Raw genomic sequence first — 15,142 nt, 5'->3', positions numbered from 1 at the left:
TATATTAAGTAGATTCCAAAGCTCTGAATATATCTGACATTTTATCATAACATATCTCCCTGCTGGATCTATTATTTCCTCTTCTATTTTAAATGGCACATTTTTGCTAATTAATATAGCCACTCCTCTTGCTTTTGAATTATACGATGCTGCTGTTACATGTCCTACCCAATCTCTCTTTAATTTCTTGTGCTCCAATTCAGTTAAGTGTGTTTCTTGGACAAATGCTATATCTATTTTTTCCTTTTTCAGTAAATTTAGTAGTTTCTTCCTTTTAATTTGGTTATGTATTCCATTAATATTTAGAGTCATATAGTTCAGCGTAGCCATTTTATATTTTGTTTATCTTCTCTTTCCGTTTTTCCATCATTACCTTTCCTCCTTTTCCATTTCTGTTTTCTTATTTTCAACTCTTTACCAGACAACATTCCTACAACATCCAACATTTTCCTTATTCTCCTATTTCTATCTTCTTTATCCCCAATCTCCCCTTCCCCTCCTGAGTTGCCCTTTATCCCTTGTCGGACAACCACATCTCCCCTCTCCATTTGGATTTGCGAATCCACTCGCAAGCGTCAACTGATTTTGCAGTGACCGCTCTTTTCCCCCACCCAGCCCCCCCCAGAAAAGATTTCGCTTTTTATATGTCACAAAGGTCACTCTTTTAATTCCCTCCTTATTCTCTCTATTCCATTACCTTCCCTTATTAATTCTTGTCTATACTCTCTATGTTTTCCTCTAATTACAGATACTTTCACATATGCCCATTGTCTCTATTCACTCTTATACCTCTTTACCCGCATACATATCAATCGTGGTCATTTTTACCCTTCTTACCCATCTTCATCCCTCAGTCTATTTTTGTCTTTACCCACATACATATCAATCGTGATAATTTTTGCTCTCATTACCCGTCTTCATCCCTCAGTCTATTTTTGTAATTGTTCTGCAAATTTTCGTGCTTCTTCTGGATCCGAGAATAGTCTGTTTTGTTGTCCTGGAATAAATATTTTCAATACCTCAGGATGCTTCAGTGTAAATTTATATCCTTTCTTCCATAAAATCGCTTTTGCTGTATTGAACTCTTTTCTCTTCTTTAGGAGTTCAAAGCTTATATCTGGATAAATGAAGATTTTTTGCCCTTTATACTCCAGTGGTTTGTTGCCCTCTCTTACTTTTTCCATTGTCTTCTCCAGTACCTTTTCTCTTGTAGTATATCTTAGGAATTTTACTACAATAGATCTTGGTTTTTGTTGTGGTTGTGGTTTAGGGGCCAATGCTCTATGTGCCCTTTCTATTTCCATTTCTTGCTGTAGTTCTGGACATCCTAGGGCCTTAGGGATCCATTCTTTTATAAACTCCCTCATATTCTTGCCTTCTTCATCTTCCTTAAGGCCCACTATCTTTATGTTATTTCTTCTGTTATAATTTTCCATTATATCTATTTTTTGGGCTAGTAATTCTTGTGTCTCTTTAGTTTTTTTATTAGATTCCTCCAATTTCTTTTTTAAGTCTTCTACCTCCATTTCTGCTGCTATTGCCCGTTCTTCCATCTTGTCCATTTTTTTCCCCATTTCTGTTAAGGTCATATCCATTTTATTTATTTTCTTTTCTGTGTTGTTTATTCTTCTTCTTAAATCATTGAATTCCTGTGTTTGCCATTCTTTAAATGACTCCATGTATCCTCTAACAAGAGCAAGTATATCCTTTACCTTGCCTTTCCCTTTATCTATTTCACTGTATTCTTCCTCTTCTTCTTCCTCTAGGTTGGCCATCTGTTGTTTCTTTGCTGCCCTTTCCTCCTCTTCTTTCTTGTTTCCATTGTCTTCTGTGGTCTCTTCTTGCTGCGGGTGTTCTGCAGCTGTCGTTGCCGGCTGTGGAGATCGACTCCCCAGCTGGTCCCCCCTCCCGTCGGTGTGTTTTTTTTCATGCGCATCGCGCATGCGCGAGGAGTCGCGCATGCGCGGTTGCACACTTTTACTTGGCTCTGTGAGCCATTGTTGTAGTTCTTTTTCTACCGACCTGAGGTAGTGGGGTCTTCTCTCCACAGCGGGCCTCTTCGGACAGGTAAGGCCTTCACCTTTTTCCTCCGTTGTCTTCTCTTCCTCTCTTCTTTCCGTTGATTTTGATTTTTCTCCTTTTGTCTCCATCTTCTTTCCACCTTTATACTCACTTTTCTTTAACTTGTATTTCTGTGCCTTTGTATTTTCTCTTGTTTTTCCCGACTTTTCTGGAGAGGGCTGGAGTTCACCGTCCGGCCACTACTCCATCACGTGACTCCTCTTCATTCTTCTTACCAAAATGAAGCACCTCACACTTATTAGCATTAAATTTCACACTTCAATGTCAATGACTGCCTTTAGCTTCCATTGAACTTCACCTGCACAAAGCCAAATTGTTAATAACAATTCTACATCACATTCGCCAACACCAGATATGGAAAGTTGTCAATATGGGTGAGTCAATGAGGGAATTACTAGACTCAAAGGACATTATTATTAAGTCTCCTTTCATCCCTATAAGCTCAAAATAAAAATAAGTCCCAGCTCTGCTAACCTTGCCTCAACTCTGTCCAGCTCACAAGTCTGTTCTATTCTGACCTCACCCTGATCGAGATCCTTTTCTTTTATGAATACTCATTCCCCCGCCTCCAGGCATGCTGCCTCCTTTATCCTTTGGCGACCCCACCTTCATTCTCATGATCCTTCTGTTCTTTTTTTAAAAATTTTATTTAATTGTTTGCAGCATTACAGGAAAAATGAATAAAACATTAATCAAATATCCATAACCAATGATACAAAAAAAACTTCTATATTTTTCTCCCCATTTCCCCTCCCACCCAAAAGTAAGAAAAGGAAAGAAAAGAAGTAAATGCCTATCATTTAATGTACAATAATATTAGCATAGACAATCATTAATTGTTCTTAAAATTTACTAATTAAGAGGAATGGATAAGATAGAAGAGGTGGATGGAAAATAAAATCCATATATGGATTCCAAATACTATAAAAATTTTCAACTTGATTCCTTAAATTATTTGTAATTTTTTCCAAAGATATACAATTTTGCATCTCAGTATACCATCTACTTAATAACACTTCGCTATCATCTTTCCATGGTATCGCTTTACATTTCTTTGCAGTTCCTGTTGCAATACATTTTTTCTTGGTATTTGTCCAATTTCAATTTTGTATCCTTTTTATAAATATCTCCAAGTAAAAATATTCTTGGATTCTTTGGTATCTTTATCTTCATAATTTGCCCTAATAATAAACTCAGTTCATTCCAAAACCTTTCCACTTTTTCACAAGACCAGATTGAATGCAACAAAGTCCCTATTTCTTTAGCAAATCAAAAACACTTATTTGTGTTCTGTTCTTCAGATACACATAGAACACCTTGGGGTTCTCCTTAATCCTACATGCCTCGGCCTTCTCATTTGAAGGAATAAAACTTACTGCTGAATAAAAGCACATGTTGGCACATCTTCTTCTGGAGAGGGCAAGCTGGAAGAAGGACATTGCCTTCACCGAGTGAGCTTTATCGGCAAGAACAAGTTTACAACGCAAAGTTTTGTGGTAAAGGCTAAAAGAAAAAATGGGAATTGGTCCAAAAGTATTTTTCAATTGGTTATTACACTGATGAAATATAGAGAATTCATGTTCCTTTATGTTGCAATTATGGAAGTACGTGTAATCCATTCACATGATAATGTAATCATAAACCTATTTTTAAGGTTATAAATAGTCTTAGTAAGGTGTGAACATGTTGATAAGTGTCTGTAAGTTGCATTCTAAAATGTGTGCAGGTTGGTTGTAGAACAAAAGGTTGAAAAATAATTATTGAGTTGCATGCACAAATAAAGCATCACCAAGAGGTTTTTCTCATTTTAGTTTCTTTTATATAGTCCTGTTGACACAGTTCTATATTCTTTAACTCAAAAACAAACAAATGTACATGCTGTAGTATGAGTTCTGATTAAAAGTCAACAACCTGTAACGTTGACATCCATTTTCTACAGATGCTGCCTGATTCATTGTATATCTCTAGAATTTAAACGCTTTTCAGATTTATATTCAGCCTCTAATAAAGGGCTGGAAGCTTCACAATATCATTAATAACAAATTCTACTCAATGGATATCAACAGAAAAATAGTATTTTAGGGAGTTGTTTAGTATTTGTGCTGGTATTACCACAGATGTTCCCAAGATCCAAGGAATTTTATGCACCTTCGGTTAAGAATAAATTGAGTTTATGCAATCGTTAAATCTGGTTTAAAACCATGATGCCAGAAACTGGTGTGATGAATAAATCCACAATTTCCATTGACAGCTGTTTGAGTCGCTCTTCAAATTAAGTTTGGTAAGCCTAATTTGATTACAAATGGATGCGCTTGAGAAAAAAAATCAATTATGGTCAATGCAGGAGCAAAAGAATGAAAACACTTGCATTTATGCAGCCCCTTTTCTTATAGATGATAAAGGACATATGAAATGAAGTCCAATGGTAATTTAGGAAACATTCTTTAAATTTTAAAAGATATGTTCAATTCACAAAATAACTGATGTTTTAATGATTCCCCCACCCCATCCCACCCCTCCCAGGTGCTTGCAGATGAAATTCTGGAGAATTACTCTTAATATTTATGTTTTTCTGGTAAATCAACTCTTTGCTTCATTAATGAAGTTACACTATTACCACTCCAAAATATGTAACAGGTGTTTTTTTTTAATACAAGGAGTCAAATAAAAAAGCATTATTATGGTGAATAGTTGTGGTAGGTCTTGGAAGAATTTATACTTGTGAATTGGCAAGTGACATAAGAAACCCATTTTCAGAAACTAGCTCAATTTCAAGCCCAATTAGTGCCTTTATATTCAAAACCAACCATACCCTCTTGTATTTTGCAATGGCTGCATTAAATTCCATTAAGTACTTTTTATCCAATCACTGTCATTTGTCAACTTTGCTTAAGAAAACACCTGAAAAGATGCTCAGAATGTGAATTAGGACTTCATGCGCAATTTTCCAAAGATCTTGTAGTTAAAGCTCTGATTACTGTCAGTATATTTATGTTCATGAATGACATTTCAATTACATAATTTAACAGATAAGAAGAGTTGAATTTCCCTGCATGACACATCGCTGCATTGCTCCTTGCAGATTAGATTTGTGTATGGCAGAGTTTAAAGAATATTTTTACAAGTTCCCTTTCCTTGAGTCAGGTACATTTGTATTTGTTTTTTGCGTGATAGCGTGAGTAATTCACATCTACTTGGAATTAGAAATACGTTAACTCTTTTTTTAACAATTGCAGTCATGAATATAATTTTGATAAATATTCAAGGATTGTAATTTTACATTTAATATGTGACTTTAATCAAACACCATTACCCAATGCATTTTGGCAAGTAGTTGCAACACACATTACTTGTTAAATAAGATATTAATGCCAAAATCCATCTGCTCAGTCATTGAGTTGTATTACTGTAGTTATTTAATTTTGTTTTCAGCTGTATTTCTACATGCAAGTTAAGATGGTGAAGCTGGTTTAGAACAGGTTGGAGCCAAACTTTTGTCACAAGTTCCTGGTGGATTTTTCTGTCACTTTTCAGCAATCCTCAGTTTCTAATTTGAATTAAATGCTGAATAATAAATGGTTTTGGCAGCTCACCACTAGGCAGGCGAACCGGCCCCGCTTGTAAGCCACACGGTGGGGTGGGGGGGGGGGGGGGAGGGGGGGGCAGCTGGCCAAAATGGCACCGTCGGGGGTGTTCCCTTCCTCCCAGCACGGGGCTTCTGACGCCTGGATGACATCAGCGCCCTCCAGCGCGGTTCTCAGCCAGGTCCGGGCTGGAAGTATAAGTACAGCCCAGCAGCCTGCAATAAACAAGTCTTCTCACTGAGCTCAACCCATCTGATTGTGTATGTTCTTCCAGGAGCAGTGTAGCCACCGGTACAATTGGTGACCCAGACTGGTTCAAACGTCTTTGAACCCATCATGAATGAGCCTGGGATCAGCGCTATAGCCATGAAACTGCCTGAATTCTGGGTTCAGGAGCTGGAGACCTGGTTCGGCCACGCGGAGTCTTAGTTTCACCTCCGCCAGATTTCGTCCGACACGACCAAATTGTACCATGTGGTCACTGCCCTAGACCAGGCCACCATCAGATATGTACTGCACCTCATTCAGCACCCACCCGCTGAAGACGAATACAAGACCATCAAGCGAGTGCTTACTGGATCCCTCGGACTATCCAGACACCAGTGTGTCACTCGGATGCTGCAGCTCAATGCCCTGGGGTCAGGTCCCCAATGGAGCTGATGGACGAGATGCTCGCGCTCATGGGAGAGCACACCAACTGCCCACTCTTCGAGCGCATTTTCCTCGACCATATGCCCAGGGACATCCAGCCGCTGCTGGTCCAGGAGAGCTTCACTGGCCTGAGGAAGGTCACGCAGAAGGCCCAAGAGCTATGGCTCGCACGATTCCTGGAGGGCTCACTGGTCTAGCAGGCCACGAGGCATGGGGACAACCACACCAAGCCCACACCTAACGCTGTGATAGAGCATCTGGCCTCTGCAGGGGCCCCCAAGAGCATAACCAAGGCTACAGCATTCATTCCAGGCTTCTGTTTCTACCACCAGCACTGGGGAGCCAAGGCTCAGAAGTATCATCAGCCCTGCTCGTTCCAGGGAAATGACTAGGCCGGCCGCTGTTAATGGCTGCGGTGGCTGGCCAAGGTCACAGCCTCCTCTACATGTGGGACACAGTCAGCGGCTGATGGTTCCTCATTGATACTGGAGTCCAGATCAGCGTCATCCTAGCCACAGCCATCGAGTCCAGGAAACGGCCTGTGGATCTCCCCTCCATGCGGCCAACGCAATAGCAATCTGGACGTATGGAGATAAGACAGTCCACTTCCAGATCGGCCAACGCAATTTTGCATGGAGGTTCACTGTCTCATCCCTCCCGACTGCCATCCTGGGTGCAGACTTCCTCCTCACCCACAGGCTTCTGGTGGACATTCGAGGTAGGCAATTTGGACGCCCGTATCTTCCAGGCCATTCACCTCGACGTCTCCCGCTCGGAACAACTGCAGATGGCCACAATCAGCATGCCCAGAGATGAGTTCCAGCGAATTCTGGATGAGTTCCCAACACTCCTCAAGCCACAGTTCTCCGCTGCCTCACCTTGCCACAGGGTGTTCCACCATATCCCCGCCCAGGGCCCACCAGTTCACGCCAAGGCATGCCGGCTCCCGCCTGACAAGCTCCAGGTGGCGAAGGAGGAGTTTTCGCACCTGTTGGAACTGGGGATCATTCGGCAGTCTGACAGCCCGTGGATCTCGCCACTCCACCTGGTCCCGAAAGCCTCCAGTGGCTGGTGTCCCTGCGGAGACTATCAATGGCTCAATGAGGCAACAGTTCCTGACCGTTACTCCATCCCTCACATCCAAGATTTTACAGCCAACCTGCACGGTGTGAGGGTTTTCTCCAAGGTTGACCTGGTGCATGGATATCACCAGATCCCGGTGCACCCTGAGGACATACCCAAGATGGCCATCATCACCTGCTTTGGCTTGTTCGAATTCCTGTGTATGCCATTCAGGCACAAGAATGGTGCTTAGACCTTCCAGCGTCTCATGGACTCTGTGGCAGGGACTTGGATTTCGTCGTTATTTATTTGGACGACATCCTCATCGCCAGCAAGGACCAGGTGCAACACAAGGCCCACTTACGCGCCCTTTTCTCCCGGCTGGCCAATTTCGGCCTTACTATTAACCCTGCCAAGTGCCAGATTGGGAAAGAGTCCATGCAGTTCCTGGGCCATATCATCACGGCCGAAGGAGCCATGCCTGCTGCTGCGAAGGTCGGTGCTATCAGAGAGTTCCAACGCCTGGACAGCCTCAAAGGGATGCAGGAGGTCATGGGAATGGTCAACTTTTACAATCGCTTCATCCCGGGAGCTGCGCGCATCATGCAGCTGCTATTCGCCCTCCTCACAGCCAAGCACAAAACGCTCGCTAGGAACCCAGAAGCCACTAAGGATGCCCTCGCGAAGGTCATCATGCTCGCCCACCCGCACACCGACCTGCATATGGCACTCTCTGTCGATACCTCTGCCACAGCCGTCAGTGCTGTCCTGGAGCAGCAGGTGAATGGACATTGGAAGCTGATGGATTTCTTCGGCCGTCTGCTCTGCCTGCCAGAATGCAAGTATAGTGCCTTCGACCGCGAGTTACTGGGCATGTACCTGGCAGTGTGGCATTTCCACTATTTTTTAGAGGGGAGGACTTTTACCATCTTCATTGACCACAAACCCCTTACCCAGGCGCTCAGGATGGTAAAGGATCCCTGGTCGGCCCCGCCAGCAGCGTCACCTCTCCTACATGTCAGAGTTTACCACCGACATTCGGCACAAGGTGGGGAAGGACAATATGGTTGCTGATGCACTCTCGTGACCGGACATCTGCACGCTGACACCCGGCGTTGACTTCGACCAGTTCGCCCGGGACCAGAATTCTGATGAGGAGATTAGGGACTTCAAGACTGCCATCACAGGCCTAAGGTTTTGAGATCTCCCAACTCCGAACAGCGAAGACACCATTCTGTGTGGTATCTCCATGGGCACCCCACGACCAGTGGTTCCCCAGCAGTGGCACAGGCAGGTCTTCCATCACATCCATAACCTTTCACGTTCAACCATCAGGTCCAAGGTCCGGATGGTGACAGAATGGTTCATATGGCATGGGCTGCGGAAGCAGATCACGGGCTGGTCCAGAACATGCACCCATTGCCAGACGTCCAAGGTGCACAGGTACAGCAGGGCACCCATACAGGAGTTCGAGCACATCCCGGAATGGTTCAGCCATATTTACGTGGACATCCTTGGACCCTTACCCATTTCCCAGGGCAACCGTTACCTGTTTATGATGGTGGACTGCACCACTCGCTGGCCTGAGACAATCCTGATGCCAAATGCCTCCACCATCTCCTGCTCCCGAGCACTGTTGCATGATTGGGTCGCCCGGTTCGGGTTCCCGGGTCACCTTTCCAGCGATCGGGGCACTCAGTTCACATCTGCGCTCTGGGTACAGCTCACCAACAGGTTGGGGATACAGCTAAACTGCACCACGGCCTACCACCTGCAAGCCAATGGACTGGTCGAACGTCTGCACTGCCACCTTAAGTTGGCACTCATGGCCCGCCTCACCAGTCCCGACTGGGCGGACGAACTGTCTTGGGTGCTCCTGGGCATCTGCACCACTCCCAAGGAAGATCTGCAGATGTCATCTGCTGAGCTGGTCTACGGTGCGCCACTGGCATTACCTGGTGAGTTCATCGACACACCTCACAATCCCCAGCGGTCACTGCATGAACAACTTTCTTACCTCAGGGCATGCTTGGACTCGTTCAAACCCCACCACCGCCCAGGCATGGCACCCACTCATCTCACATTCCTGGTGAACTGCTTTCCACAGTGTATATTTTTGTTCGGCGGGGCCCAACCGTTGCACCTCTGCAACGACCGTACGAGGGGCCATATAGAGTTGTACAGCATTCTAGCTCAACGTTCACGCTGGACATTGGCGGCAGGCAGGAGCTGTTTACTGTTTACATTGTATTGATATTTAAAATGTTTAAGAGTGACATGAATAAGAGAGGAAAATATCTTGAAAAAGGATAAATTGTGGCAGCTCGCCGATGCAGCAAGTGAACCGGCTCCAACAATCTGCAGCCAGCGGCGACCAGGAGTGCGGGTCAGACCTTGGCCCAGAAGGCGATGTCACTTTTACTGTGCAAAGTGTAGTGGTTGCTGGGAGAGGGTTCTTCAGACTGTTGATTCAAACAGTAAACAGTTCAAACAGACCCAGCTTGACTCAGTGTGTTGCTTTCACTTGCTGCGATCAGCATGACTACATTGGTGATATGTAATTACACCATTAGGTCACCAGGGGGTCATCCTTGTGACCTTGTAAATAAAGCAGTCCAGAGCTACAGTCTAGCCTTCCAGGTTCATCTTGCAGAGAGACCAGACCTCTTAGTGTACATGTTAATTTATTAAAGCTGTCTTATACTCACACTGCTGGTGTAGTTATTGTCAGTACAATTTAATAAACTAATATCATAGCTACTAGGATGGAAGCTGCTTCTGCTCCAATGCGCATTCCCAGCCACCTGGAGACTCTTCCTGAGAAATGGAATCTGGGGATGACCAGCACACACGTGCATCTGAGGACAGACATGGCGAGGGACTGCTGTACTGGAATCATGGTAGAATGCGGGAAAGACCATAGAAGTATGATAGGGCAGGTAAGGAACAGCCAAGAGCCCTTCCTGCCCATGGGTTCACCGGTACAGGTGCCACCAACCCTAAACCCCAGTCCGATCAGAAAGGGAAAATGTCACTATCTGGAAAATGGTCCTCTTAACCTTAAAAGCAAAAGACCTGCCCGTTACTAGATGGCAAGAAGTGTTGCCAGAAGCCCTACACTCTATATGTTCTTTTTTGTGTACTGCCACAGTACACAATGATACAGTCATAACCCCTCATGACCGTATCTTTTCTTTCACAAGGAAAGCCATGACAGGCACAGTGCTGCCTAAATGGATGATGACACTGGGACCTGTTCCCTCCGGAAGCACTGCAGACCCCACAAAGCAGACCCGCTGGTGGATCAAGTGGACTTTAGGCACACAAACCCTCAGTATGCCTTCATCACATTCCCAGATGGAAGAGAAGACTTGGTGGCCACCAGGGATTTTGCGCCGGCCGGACGTGTTACAATGCGGAGGAAACACAGAACGAGAAAATCAAGTTGGTTGTGGGAGTCTGGAAGAAGACTTCATAGAATGCATCCACAATAGCTTTCTTGAGCAGCATGTTAAGGAACCAACAAGAGAAAATGCTCTCCTGGATCTAGTGTTGTTCAATGAGATACGTAGAGTAAATGATGTAATAGTCAGAGACCATCTGGGAAATAGCGATCATAGTATGATTGAATTTCTCATTCAGATGGAAGGGGAAATAGTTAGATCTAAAACTAATGTATTATGCTTAAACAGGGGTGACTACCATAGGATGAGGAAGGAATTGGGCAGAGTGGACTGGGATCACAGGCTAATTGATGAAACAGTTGAGGAACAGTGGAAGATTTTCAAAGAAATATTTTGAATTGCTCAACGAAATACATTCCAGTCAGGAAAAAGGGCAGCAAGGGAGGAAAAAATCAAGCGTGGTTAACAAAGGAAATAAAGGAGAGTATAAAATTGAAGGTGCAGGTGTACAAAGCTCCAAAGAGCAGTGGGAAACTGGAAGATTGGGATAACTTTAAGAGACAACAAGGGGTTACAAAGTGGGTAATAAGAAATGGGAAAAAGGATTATGAAAGTAAATTGGCACAAAATATAAAAATAGAAAGCAAAAAAAATTTATAAATATATAAAATGGAAGAGGGTGGCCAGAGTTAACATAGGACCCTTGGAGGATGAGAAAGGAAAACTGGTAACAAAAAATGAGGAAATAACTGAGGCATTGAACAAATATTTTGTGTCAGTCTTCACGGTGGAAGACACGTCCAGCATGCCCAAGTGCAAAGTTAAGGATGCGAATGTTGGGGAAGGCCTTGATAAAATAGTTGTTACAAAGGAAGAAGTGATGGAAAAATTAATGGCACTAAAGCCAGACAAATCACCTGGTCCTGATGATATGCATCCAAGGGTTCTGAAGGAAATGGCAGAAGTTATAGTTGATGCATTGGTGGTCATATACCAAAATTCCTTGGATTCTGGGCAGGTCCCAGCAGACTGGAAGACAGCAAATGTCATGCCAATTTTAAGAAGGGATGTAGGCAGAAGACTGGAAATTATTGGCCAATTAACTTGACTTCTGTAATTGGAAAAATGCTTGAAGCTGTCATTAAAGATGAAATAGTGGAACTTTTGGAACGTAAGGGTTCAATCAGGCAGACACAGCATGGTTTTAGAAAGGGAAGATCTTGTTTGACAAATTTGTTAGGATTCTTTGAGGATATAATGGCTGCGGTGGATAGAGGGGAACAAGTTGATGTTGTATATTTGGATTTTCAGAAAGCATTTGATAAAGTGCCGCACAAGAGACTTATCAGTAAGTTTCAGGAAAGTGGGGTCTGGGGAAGTATATTGGCCTAGATTGAAAATTGGTTGTCTGACAGGAGGCAGAGAGTTGGGATAAATGGGAGTTTTTCAGGTTGGCAGAGAGTGGTAAGTGGGGTGCTGCAGGGGTCAGTGTTAGGCCCACAACTGTTTATCATTTACATTGATGACTTGGAGGAGGGGACAAAATGTAGTGTAGCCAAGTTTGCAGATGATACCAAATTGAGTGGAAGAGCAAATTGTAATGAGGATGTGGAGAGTCTGCAGAGGGATATAGTTAAGCTGGATGAGTGGGCAAAGGTCTGGCAGATGGAGTACAATGTTAGTAAGTGTGAGGTTATCCACTTTGGCAAGAAAAATAAAAGAGCTGAATATTATTTAAAGGGTGAAAAACTACTGCATGCTGTTGTTCAGAGGGACTTGTGAGTGCTTGTGCATGAATCACAAAAAGTTAGGTTGCAGGTGCAGCAGGTTATTAAGAAGGCAAATGGAATGTTGGTCTTCATCGCTAGAGGAATTAAATTCAGGAGTCAGGAGGTAATGTTGCAACTGTATAAGGTACTGGTGAGACCGCACCTGGAGTACTGTGTCCAGTTCTTGTCTCCATATTTGAGGAAGGATATACTGGCTTTGGAGGCGGTCCAGAGGAGGTTTACTAGGTTGATCCCTGGGGTGAAGGGGTTGACTTATGATGAAAGATTAAATCGTCTAGGATTGTATTCGCTTGAGTTCAGAAGAATGAGAGGAGATCTTATAGAAACATATAGTATTATGAAGGGTATGGATAGGATAGATGTAGGAAGGTTTTTTGAGCTGGCCAGGGAAACTAAAACGAGGCCACAGTCTCAAGATTCAGGGGAGTAGATTTAGGACAGAGATGAGGAAAAATAGTTTTCCCAGAGAGTAGTGAATGTTTGGAATTCTTTATCCAGGGAAGTGGTTGAGGCTGCCTCATTAAACATATTTAAAATTTGGTTAGATAAATTATTACATGATAGGGGAATTAGGGGATATGGGGAGAAGGCAGGTAGGTGGAGTTAGATCATAAATTAGATTAGCCATGATCTTATTGAATGGCAGAACAGGCTCGATGGGCCATTTTTGGCCTACTGCTGTTCCTACTTCCTATGTTCCTATGTCTACGGATCAACAAGCAGCGCAACAGCAGTCACTAGAACAGTCATCCATTGAGTCACCCCAGAGGACTATACCACCTACCCCAGAAATCAGGACCCTGGGTATGCCTGCCCCACAAAATATCACCACCCTAGACTTGATGACTGGACCTAATCCCATACAAGAGTATCTCCAGCCCACACGGCCACATGCCCATCTAGTACTTCCCCCTCCCGCACCTCCACCAAAAAAGTCCGAAAGGCAGATCGCATTCCCCACTACCGAGGAGGTCCAGAAGGGAACAGAAGCCGCAAAAAATGTTGGACTTAATGAACTTACAAACAAGGGAAGAACAGGGGATGGGGGGAATAACAATTTTTTAAGGGGGAAGGTGAATATGGTGATATGTAACTACGCCCCTAAAGCAGTCCAGAGCTCCAGTCTAGCCTTTCAGGTTTGTCTTTCAGAGAGACAAGACCTCTTGGTGTACATATTAGTTTATTAAAGCTGTCTTATACTCGCACTGCTGGTGTGGTTATTGTCAGTACAGCTGATGTCAAGGTTCCAACAGCATTTGGACCCAGCATGAATGACTCGGCTCTACAAAATGCAGTTTCCCTTAAACTGCCAACCTTCTGAACCATGTAACCCTGGTCTGGTTTGAGCAAGCAGAGGCTCAGTTCCAGGTCAGGAAAATTGTCTCAGATGCCACCTGGTCTTACTATGTGCCAGATGCTCTCAATCATGATATGACGGGCCGCGTTATCAACCTTCTGCATCAGACTCTGGCGATAGACATGTACGAGGCACAGAAGGCCCTGTTAAGTCTTTGTGTTTATATCACCAAAGATGGGGTCCTGAGGCCCGCTGGTGCCAAGTGCCATGCTTGTTCCAGGGAAATGCCAGGACCAGCTATCGCAGATGGCTACAGCAGCTGGTCACCGTGATGGCCTCCTCTACATTTGGGACAAACACTCTGGGTGTAGATTCCTGGTGGACATGGGGGGATAAATCAGTGTTCTACCCACCTCGAGCCACGATACCCGAATTAGAAGAACAGGACTGGAACCTGCGGTAGCCAACAGCACCACCATCTGCACCAATGGCACAAGAACCATTCTCTTGCAGTTCAGTTCCAGCTGCTTTACATGGACATTTACACTGGACGTAGCACTACCTGTTCATGGATTTGAAGGGATGATGATTGGTAGATGCCAAGACGTTCCAGACTTTCAGTGAGGCCAGGTTATGGTCCTCCATCTGGACTCCATCACTTATTCTGACAATGAGTTGTTTTCAGAGTTCCCATCCATCATCATGCCACAGTTTTCCTCAGTAGACCACAAGCATGGTTTGAAGCATTACATCCTTACACAGGGGCCTCCCCTTCATGCCTCGGCCCAACAAGCTCTGCCTCGCAAAAGAGGAATTCAAGAAAATGGAGAAGATGGGGGATTGTGCAGAGTTCTGGTAGCCCATGGGCATCCCAACTCCATATGATGCCCAAGTCCGTGGGAGAGTGGAGAATGTGTGGCTGAACAATGCCACCATGTCTGATCGCTATCCGGTACCACACATCGAGGACTTTACGGCCAACCTACACAGAGCACGCATCCTTTCGAAGATTGACCTGGTTTGAGGATATCATCAGATCCCAGTCCAGTTGGGTGATATGCCCAAGATGGCTCCCATTATCCCCTTTGGCCTATCGAGTTCCTCAGGATGCCATTCGGGCTCAAAAATGCAGCACCGACATTCCAGCGCCTGATGGATGCAGTAGGGTGAGATCTGGACTTTCTGTTCATCTACCTGCATGACATACCTATCACCAGCCGCTCACACCAGGAACATCTGGCACATCTATTCTATCACCACCTAAGCGACTAA

This window comes from Narcine bancroftii, chromosome 4 (assembly GCF_036971445.1).
Source record: "Narcine bancroftii isolate sNarBan1 chromosome 4, sNarBan1.hap1, whole genome shotgun sequence".
Lineage (NCBI taxonomy): Eukaryota > Metazoa > Chordata > Chondrichthyes > Torpediniformes > Narcinidae > Narcine > Narcine bancroftii.
The sequence above is the reverse complement of the archived record's forward strand: the minus strand, read 5'-3'. Positions refer to the sequence as shown.